Below are 10825 nucleotides of genomic sequence, written 5' to 3'. Positions count from 1 at the left end.
ACATATACATAAAACAAATATTTAAAAATAAACAAATAAAATAGACATGCTATGGATTTAGACTTCCTGAGTTTTGTGATGTCTTAGGAAAAGGTCATCCAATGTGAGTATCTCTGACATCTTAGGAGGGATTTTCATTATTTTGGAATCAATGATGATCTTGCTTGTATGGTTATCGCCTTTGGCAACCTGGTACAAGGTAGTATTGAGTAAAGTGCACATAGAGGAGAACTTGCAAGTTCAGACCAGTGGGCTGTATCCATTTACAGCTGGGCTCTTCATCCTTTATCATTTTCAGTGCTTTCTTTTAAAATGAAAACCAGGGCATGCTTTTCATGCTTATAAATGCTTGGAGTGGAACAAGGGCTGCCATGAACTTGAAATTTGTAATAAAGATCCTTTTAAATAAGTTCAGTATTTCATTAAAACATATTATACATTCTTTCCATTTGAGGAGAGAGGAGAGAGGAGAGAGAGAGAGAGAGAGAGAGAGAGAGAGAGAGAGAGAATGTTCATTTGTCTGTGTGTGTATTTGTGTGTATGTGCATATATACGTGTGTTAGGATGCTATAATGACTATTTGCATTCATATATTAATACAGTAGAATTTCCCTGTAATCATAGTTGTCTCTTGGTCTCTGTGATACACAACTGAACTTCTTAATTATCATCTGATTTTATCAACACCCTTTTTGTTCCTTCCAAGTATTTATCATGCAATCATATTTTCACACTTTTATTTCAGTGGATTTTTCATCTACTAGAGTTGTCACTTGCAACTGCACTGTGCATTGAAATTACCTGAAGGGTTTGACAAGGCCATCTGCCAGAACTTACCATCAGAATTTTTGATCAGTGTGTATAGATTGGAGACTGAGAGTCACATTTCTGACAAGTCCCCAGTTGATTCTAATGCTAGTGGCAGAAGGAGTGTGAACTTCTGGTGTATTAGCCAGACGCTACTCTATTTTTGTATTACACTAGGTGTTTATTTCACAATATATGTGTGTATTTGAACATTTCAGGGTATTTCAACAGAGGTTCAGTTCTAATGTATTTTTGTGAAACATTCAAAAAATACATTAATTTTAAGATAGGTATTTCAATCGTCTTTTGCTCTCAAGCTTCCAGAAAAAAAAAACTTAAAATGCAATTAATATGAATTTATATTTATACTGAAAAGAGATTAGCAAAGAATAGCTAATGTTATTAATAGCTAAAAGAGATAAATAATGTTTACAAAGACCATTGTTTTCAGAGAGATATAGTCATGGGACTGCAATTTCATTTTTTTTGTAAAAACAACTTTATACCTACATGCTTGCCTTAGTGAAAATTAGAGATCCAAATTTTAGTGACAAAAAGAGACTCTATAGATGTTGTCCACTTTCCCCTGGAAGGCAATGTGAAACATCTGCTAACTACAAAAGAGACCAGGGACATTGCTTTTTGAGTGGTATTAAAGACAGATGTATAACAAGACTAGAAGCAGCCAGACACAGAGAATATGTCACATTCCTTCACATTCCTTTGCTTGTAGCAAAAGTACATGTATGTATGACTCTATGCACATGTGTACATATTACTTGTTTTGCTTTTTGCTCTCATAGATAATCTAATAACAAAGACAAACTATGACATGGATTATCAAAGTAATTACACTAGAAATTCTTGAGTCCACCCCTTTTCAGAATTAGTATTTCATGAATCAAAAGTATATATACTTTATAGTTTTCTTATGATTACTTCATAAGTAGATGGCAGTTATCAAGCCCTATATAGAAATATCATCTGTTAAATGACAGTTTCTAGTAATCGATTCTTTTTCAAAGCATACAGAGTATCTAAAGCTATCGAACATGATTGTGAACTTATTGAAAACTGTGCAGCTACTATTTCAATGATGCATTAAGCATTTTAAATATGTTTCTAGAGATCATTAATCATGATAGTAGCCATTTAATATAAAATTTTATGAATATATTCTACTGCTGGCAACTTTTTTAATCAAGAGAATTATTTTCTATTTTTAAACCAGAATATAACCTTAAGATTCAATAAAAATTCTCCTAGATGAAATTTACCAAGGTGCAGGTCTAGGTTTTTTCCCTACTCTGTGTTAAAGCCTTATAACCTTTGTAATAAATCTCCAAGGAAGGTTCTCATTCTTATGTAGTGTTGGGGTGAAAGAGGTCACACAGCTAATAAAAGTCCTCAGTCTAGTGAACTCAGGTATATCTTGGTCTAAGGTACTGTCCAAATAAATCATGAAAAATAGCTCTGGGATTGATGTCCAATATTCTAGCACATAACATAATATGGTGATTAATTTAAGATTAACAGAATTTATTTTTGTGCATGGGAGAGTGACTAAATGGGCTCTATATTCATTCTTTTCCTGGTATAAATGTGAAAGTATAATTTTCAAAATGAAATGTGTTATTACACACAGTCACTATGTGAGGTTTAGAACTCTTGATTTTATTTATGCTAGTTAAGACCTGTATTCATTGAAAAGTGTCTTCTCAATTACATAAGCATGAAGATCTCCCTTCATGGTGCCTATTATTCAATATGTCTGTAAAATTCCTTATTTAAGTGACATTGCACACATTTATTAATCAATAACTGGTATATCTCACCTAGCATATTCACTCATTATTCAAAATCACCCACATGGCATTGACATGAACAATGAATTTTGCATATGAGCTCTACCACATAAACAATTTAAGGACAAAAGAACAGATATGGTTATCATACATTGAAAAGTTTTTACACTAAGATATGGTGGCATATCACTGAAATCTCAGTATCTGGAGATTGTGATAAAAGGATCACGAATTCCAGCCTAGTTAGAGTTATAAACCAAGACTTCATCTAAAAATTCAATTTAAAAAATTGATAAATATCTGCACAACAGACAAAGCCGAAGGTGAGGAGACAAGCTTCAGTTGAGGAAGAAAGCACTTATAGATAGACAGGACATATGATAGGATAATATTGAAACATAAAGATGTCAATAACCAGGGGCAGGGGGAAATTATGCAATGAAGAGAAATGGGAGATGAATGTTCTATATTTGGCTTCCTTTCTCTCTGCCTTAAACTCTAAACTGTAATAAATATTGATACATTTTTATGCAATAGTGATTTCTGTCATCTTACTCTAATTCTGTTTGATTTGAAATTTTTTAATATTCTGGACTTTGTTAGAAATAAACCATGCCTTGAAAACTGTCTGAATCTGTAGCCATTCTTTGTACGTAACAATTCATGACCAGTTAATATGACCTTGAAACAAGTTTCTACTGGAAAATACCTTTATTTTTACCAAATCTTAGATTGACATTTGCTAAAATAGACATGTTTATATCCATTTGTCTATAAAATGTGAAATTATTTTGATTTATTTTCAGCTGCTTCTTCAATGCCTTCAATCAGCATAAAATTGATATGGAAATTGGTGAGGAAATTCAGATTTTGTTTGGATTTTTCCATTTAGTTCTTGTCTAAAGCATCTTCACATGGACTAACCTGTGCTACTTAAATTTGACTGACTTGTCTATCCTCATGTCCAGAAAAAAGCTCCCAGAAAATTCATTCAGCTGATAGACAACCTGGGTTTTCCTATATTACTTTATATTCTTATAGAAAATAAAGAGAATAGATGAAATAATATTTTTATCTATATATGAATGCTTAATTTTCCTAGAGGTCAACAATGATCAGAGCTCATAGACCATGGACAATTAAATCATGATACCATTTGGAAGTTTTTATTTCATTTTGAAGCTTTACAAATCTACCTAAAAGGCTATTTCTGGAGCCTTTCTTGGCATTTCTTTGTTAATTTTCTTTCTGGTGGTGGACAGGATGAGTGCCACCTCACTAATTTTTCCTTTGGCTTTAATGGTTCTAGATATGTTGGACAAAAACATTTACAGTTGACTCATGTAGGTATGCAATGCCTGCCCATCTGTTCTAGCCGTTCACTCTGCCATTTCTGTATCTGATTAAGCCAAGCTATAATGTGCTGGATACTGTCTTGAAAAATCTCTCCATGAATTGAATTGTCTAAAATCAACAGTGTAGTTGCCTTTAAATTCTAAGCAGTCATTCAGAAGTGCAGATGACAGAAGAGTTAAGTAGAATTGTCTAAAGCAGAAGGTAAGAATACTCAAACTGTTCCTAAGGAGTAGTGCTACCAGCAACAAGATTCTCTGTCTCTAAAATTTCTTTGTTTGCTTTTGTTGTTGTGTGTACCTGCATGAGTTTATATGCACCATGCAAGGAGATCCCTATGGAGGCAAAGAGAGGGCAGCAGAGCAGAGATGGAATTCTGAGTCATGGGATATGGATTCTCTGAACCGAGCTCAGGTCCTTTGCAATAGAAAAAGGTCCTCTTAACCTCTGAGCTCTCTGTCTGCAAACTCTCAAATCTCTTTTAACTGAAATTGTGGAGGTATTTAATGAGTAAAACCATGGGTTGAAAAAGGGGAGAACATGGTGAGTTCAGGAAAATTAGCATTTAGTATTTCTCCCCGTTTGCCATTCTCCCTGTCTCCAAATCAGTCTGTTCCCTTTGTTCTTGTGTTTGATTTTTGTGCTTCATGGCTAGACTTCTGAGGAGATGTAGCTCAAGGCAGGAGAGCACGAGGATCTGTCGAGAGAAGAACAAAAGCTGAGGAGATGAGTTGAGACTCACAGTGAGTGGCAAAAGGAACAATCCCTGAGGATTTATTCCAGACTTCCCGAATTCCACATTTAAGCCTTTTCAATGACAAACTCTTTCTGCTTTCTTGTAGCCAGGCAACAACCCTGAGAAACCATGTCTCTAGCACAATGACCAACTGGCCAATTTGCTTTTCTCATATCTATTGTGTGTATACAAATCTCACAAAATCAATAAATACAGTAAAGTATTTTAAACAAACAAACAAACAAACAAAGAACACAAATTTAGGTATCTCGTAAAATTCCCAATAATTTTGCACGTGACTATATTAATTAAATGCTAATATCACATTCTTTCTATCTTTTGTCAAAGAACAAAATGAACTAGAATTACAGGTGACAATGACTTGATGAGGCAAATGACTTGATAAAAGAGTGGAAATTATTTTATGAACTTTATAATTATTTGCATCCATTTGAAAGTAAACTGAATATTTGGAGCCATGTAGGTGGCTATGAAGGAGGTGCAATACTCTTTCCACAGAAGCAAATTAGGACTATATAAACGGAAAAGAAAGTATTTCTCAACAACCTGTCAAATTTATCATTAATACGTTGTTGAGATCTAGTTGCACCCTATGTTTAGTTACTGTATAATGTATAAAACATTGGTTTTACATCCTGGGCCTTGCCCTAGGTGAATTCAATTTACAAGCAGATTTGAACTATACTTCGAATACAATTGTAGAAGCATCTATGTGGGGATATAAGTACTTCATCTGTCTATACCACCAATGAAGCAGACCGATAAGTAACTTCATAAGAGTACTTCATAGAAGTAAAAAGGGCATTACTTACACATTTATCAAAGTAAATTGGGGTCATATGAGCATATGGAATTCTAAAATATAGTAGGCCTAAGAAATTCCCAGCCATTCTAGTCTAAGGAAAGGAGCAACATCTACCTGGATCACCTAAAAGGAGAAAACAGAATGGCATTTTCAGTGGCCCTCCTTGACCAACCAATGTATGTGAAAAGAGATTGGCATTCATTGAGTTCATACACTTGAGACACCCTACTTAAACTGAAATCTGTCTTTCCATCCACAATCCATCTTTCTCCAGTTATTAAATTTTACTTTCACTTTAGCTTGAAAATGAGTTATTGATAATACTATTACATAACCATTTCTGTGAAAAATAAATGTGTTTTGTGTGGAGGGAGCAGGGTCAGGAAGAGGAGGGGACTCTACTGAAGTGAGAAAAAGACACTGAATCTTCAGCGTTGACTACTTCCAAAGTTGATTAAAATGAAAACATATGTAATATTCACAATTAAACTACAAAATCATCTCTTCATATAAGAACTCACAAGTTCAACTTTCAAAAATACTTCATTAAAAAAAAATGAATATGCCAGTGTCTTAGATCTCTTGCTGGGAAGAGATGCCACTTCCAAAGTTAATTCTTATGAAGGACAGCCTTTAACTAGGGGGTGGGGGTGGGATGGGGTGGTTGCTTATAGTTTTAGAGGGCTAGCTCATGGTTATCACAATGGGAAGCAGGCATTATTCTGCAGGTAGTAGCAGAAGGTTTCACGTGTTAATTTGGAGTGAGCAGGCATAGAGAAAGGCAGCAGGCCTGGTGTAAGGCCCACACCCAGTAATATACATCTCTCAATAAAATCACAGCTCCTAGTCTTTTCCAAACAATTCACTAACTGGGGATTAAGCATGCAAATAAATGAGCCTATGGAGGCTATTCTCATTCAACAATCAAATACTTGAAATTTCCTGTGGATGGTGATAGTAGAAATGTATATCATATTGTGTGTGTTTAGGGAAATTAAAGTTCCTGAGTCCTGGGAAAATATGTATGCAATAATCTTGAAGTCATTTTTTTCCATAAAGGTGATAAGCTTACTTTTAAAATTGTGGTACTATAATCTATGTTATTCCCATTGCCCATTAAGCTGACGGCAAACAATCAGTGTTTTTATATTTTTACCAGATTTTTAGTACAGGTGTTTAGCTTACTGGAAATTTGTAATTCGAATAGCTTTCAAAGTGTAAGATGCTATTTAGGCAGAGAAGTGTGTGACAGTCTGAATCATTTCGCCGATTACTTTGAAGTCCTTTATGTTTAAATGAGCAGACTGTCAAGGAAAACCTTTCCCTGCAGCTGTGAGGCCACTTCTGTTCCATTTCTGTAACACAAGAGAGGATTTTAGGGACCAAGTTGCCCGTGTCTTGAAGCTTTACTCATTTTCCATTAAAATCTCATGAGTTACTCTTTTCCTTATATTGTGTTGAGTTTATTACTAAAAATAAAATAAGTGAGGGAATTTGTCTATTCATATTCCTCTGTCTTTCTTTTGTTTGACCTTTGTACATGTAATATATTTTAATACTAAGCTGCATAGAGATTTAGCTAAGAAACTTACAGGTCATTAAAACCACATCCTGAAGGGAAGCAAAACCTATGCTGTGTGAAAACCAATAAAAATGTGTTTCATTGCCTTGCTTTATTTTATTAATTTTTATTTGCTCTTTCATTGTGGTGGTGTTAAATCACATTATTTATTTTTTTAATTAATTAATTCCATTACAACCCAATACCAGCCCTTATTTCCCTCCCAGTACCCCTTCACGCAAGTCTCCTTACTCTGGGTATCACCTCCCACTCCCTACCCCCCACCCAGTACATCAAGTCACTACAGGACTAGGCACATCCTCTCCCATTGAGGCCAGACAAGGTGGTCCATTTAGAGGCACAGGATCCACAGGTAGGCAGGCAACAGGCTTAGGAACAGTCCCTGCTCCAGTTGTTGGTAGACTCACATGAAGACCAACCTGCTCTTCTGCTTTGTAAGTGCAGGAGCCTAGATCTAGCCTGAGCTTGACCTTTGGTTGTTGATTTGGTCCCCAAGGTTCCATGTTACTTGAGTGTGAGTCTCTGCACCTCAGAACACAGTTATGCTAGGTTCCTGTCTGCAAGTATAACAGTATCATTAAAAGTGTCAGGATTGATGCTTGGTCATGGGATGGGTCTCAAGTTGGACCAGTCATTATTTGGTCATTCCCTCAGTCTCTGCTATATCTTTGTCCTTGCATATCTTATAGGCTTGATACATTCTGGGTCAAAGGTTTTCTGGGTGGTTTGATGTCCTTATGCCTCCACTGAGAGTCCTGCCTGGGTACAAGGAGTGGCTATTTCAGGATTCACATCACCTATTGCTTGGAGTCTCAGCTAGAATCACCCCCATAGATCCTTTGGGGTCTCCTTGCATCCCAGGCCTCTGGCAAGTCCGAGATTGCCTCTCCTCAGCCCATACCACTGATCTCCTATCTCTCTGTCTCTCTGTCTCTCTGTCTGTCTGTCTCTCTCTCCCTCCCATTTTCCCTAAATATGATTTACTTCCATCCCTCTTCCACCAGTTCTCTCTTTCCATTGGTCTCTAATATCTATTTTGTTTCCCCTTCTGAGAAAGATTCAATCATCCTGCCTTGGACTCTCCTTGCTTTATAATCATAGTAGATCTGTAGAGGTAAAGACATGGTATTCACATGCTAAGGACCAGGTGTAACATTTATTTACTTATGCTCTCTTTTATTGAAATCTATGATCATTTGAAATAATTATGTGAGAACATAGCTTTTTAGTGCTAGACAATTAGAAGTGATCAAAGTCAAACATCATTGCACATGAATATCATAATGTTTTGGCTCTACTTCCTTACTATGTTTTGGTTAACACACTAAATTTGTAAGTGAAAAGGTGTTACTGGGATCTGTTTTGTGAGTTCTCAGTCTCCTTAATTAAAAAAAAATCAGAGGTAAGTTTGAACACAACCTTATTAGAACTTGAGAGAAACCAGTAGAGCAAGTAAGCTGTAAATCTTGGAAGCTACACAGAATAGCGAGATGGAAAAAGAGAGAAGAAGCCATGTTTTGGGGAATGGGAGGCTGGCAAGCAGCACGAGGTAGAAGATGGGAGACTGAGCTTCAGAGAATGCGAAGGCCCAGCATGCCAGGGAAAGCATGCTCAGACTTGGCTGTTATCATAAGAAATTGAAATGAAAGGAAGCTGGAGAGGTAGCTCAGCAGCTCAGAATTCTCAGTGCTCTGACAATGACCGGAGCTTGACTCCTAACAGCCACACTTGACAGCTCACAATTACCTGTAACTCAGCTCAGAGTCCATGATGCACAAACAGAAAGTCAGAAACACATATACCCATAGTTACACTAACAATAAATAATAATGATAATAATAACAGCAAAACTTATAAAAGAAAAGAAGGAAGAGGAGGAGAAGGAGAAGAGGAAGGGAAGGAAGGAAGAAAGGTACAGAGGAAGAACTGAAGAAAGGAAGAGAGGAAGGAAGGAGGAAAGAAGGAAGGAAGGAAAAGAAAACCCTAGAAATCAGAACAAGCTGAGAGTCTGTACATTGCAGTCTCTGCCCTGCTGCCTGCTAGAAATTTTGCAAACCTGTGCAAGGAAGGGAGGCAAACTAAAACATCTCATTGAGTAATGGGTAATAAATCTCCCATCTACCCATAAATGTTTAAAGGTGAATCAGTTTCCTGAAGGAGGGGCCGCAGAATGTATTTCTGTCAAGGCTATTGACAAGCTCAGACTGAGTAACATTTAAAAGTAAACAACAGCATATAAAGTTCTATGTAGGTTGGGACCCAGGGCCCTGGGCAGAGCACAGATCCTTTTCTTTTGATCCTGAGGAAGTACATTTACCTTAATTATCCTAAGTCAAGCCCAGCTACTTCTTCTTCTTCATAAGGTCATTTAAATCCTAAGCAGGAAATTATCTTTCCAGGCCATCAAAGAAAAGGTAAATAGGTCACCAAATCCAGGAGGGAGCAGCATATCCTCAATTGCCACCAACCTTGATATAAGACATGAAAGGCAGGTAACTAAAGAAAGGGGAAAATGGTGCAATTGCCCTACCTGTGTGAGTTTGTAATACCATGAGAGAAATGAAAGAAAGCATTGCAATTTATTTTCCTTAAAATTTAATATACTACATGAAAGTATAGCTACAGAGTAGAAGGAGGAGGAGGAGGAAGGAGGAGGAGAAGGAGGAAGAGGAAAAGGAGGAGAAGGATGAAGGAGGAGGAGGGAGAAGAAAAAGAAGAAGAAGAAGAAGAAGAAGAAGAAGAAGAAGAAGAAGAAGAAGAAGAAGAAGAAGAAGAAGAAGAAGAAGAAGAAGAAGAAGAAGAAGAAGAAGAAGAAGAAGAAGAAGAAGAAGAAGGTGATTGAGATTACAGAATGAAGAAGGTTGAGGTTACAAGATTTTCTTAAAACCCAGAAAAAGAAAAAACTTCCTTCTGGAAGTCATGGCAATTTGAATATGTTCTGGTGCTTTTGCTTTTCTTAAAATATCTTCTAGCTTGCTATATTATATGACTTTTCAAGTTAAAAGGATGGGATGCAAGTTGTATACCAGGTCTTGATTTGAGTAATGACTTTCTTACTTAGCCAAGTAGATAATAGAGTAAGATTGTGTGTGTGTGTGTGTGTGTGTGTGTGTGTGTGTGTGTGTGTAGAGGAGTTGCAGTGGTTAAGGCTGCTTGTTGCTCTTCCTGAGAAATTGGGTTCAGTTCCCAGGACTCATATGATGGCTCATACTTGTTCAAAACTCAAGCTCCTTTAGAAAGGGCTTCTGTCATGAGTGGCACATGCAGGGCAACTCGATTGTTCTGTGTGGGGAATCAACATCAAGGGATTTCGGAAGCATAATTTTTTTGGTATTTGGGCAGCACAAAACTCAAGCTCCTGAGAAACCTCCTAAAAGTGCCAGGTACACAAATGATACTATCACATACACACATGCAGGCAAAAGACTCATATACATTTAAAAAATTGAAAAACAGGGTTTTTTTTTAATAAAGGAAGCATTTAGGTATGATAAAGACACATTGGCCTGTTCACTAAGGGTTAATTCAAAGGACATCTCAGTCACTTTGATGGGGAAAACTTGCCAGAAGAGCTCTGTGTTCTAGAAACGAAGATTACTCTAAGACCTATGTAAACATGTAGGTTGGCATTAGAGTCTCTCAAGACACTCTCCCACTCCTGGACACTGCATTTAGATCTATTTGTGGTATTCACACCAGAGAACAAAGTATACATC

General features: G+C 36.6%; 1 non-coding gene across 1 annotated transcript; it reads left to right on the top strand.

Moving 5' to 3' along the window:
- The first annotated feature begins 10343 nt into the window (after window positions 1-10343).
- On the top strand, window positions 10344-10471 carry LOC115029970. The gene has a single exon (XR_003835522.1). It is a non-coding gene; the product is annotated as a U11 spliceosomal RNA (small nuclear RNA).
- Window positions 10472-10825: the final 354 nt, after the last annotated feature.

The sequence above is a fragment of the Mus caroli genome, chromosome 18, assembly GCF_900094665.2.
Source record: "Mus caroli chromosome 18, CAROLI_EIJ_v1.1, whole genome shotgun sequence".
Classification (NCBI taxonomy): domain Eukaryota; kingdom Metazoa; phylum Chordata; class Mammalia; order Rodentia; family Muridae; genus Mus; species Mus caroli.
Note: the sequence above shows the minus strand (reverse complement) of the source record. Positions and strands in the feature narration are given on the sequence as shown.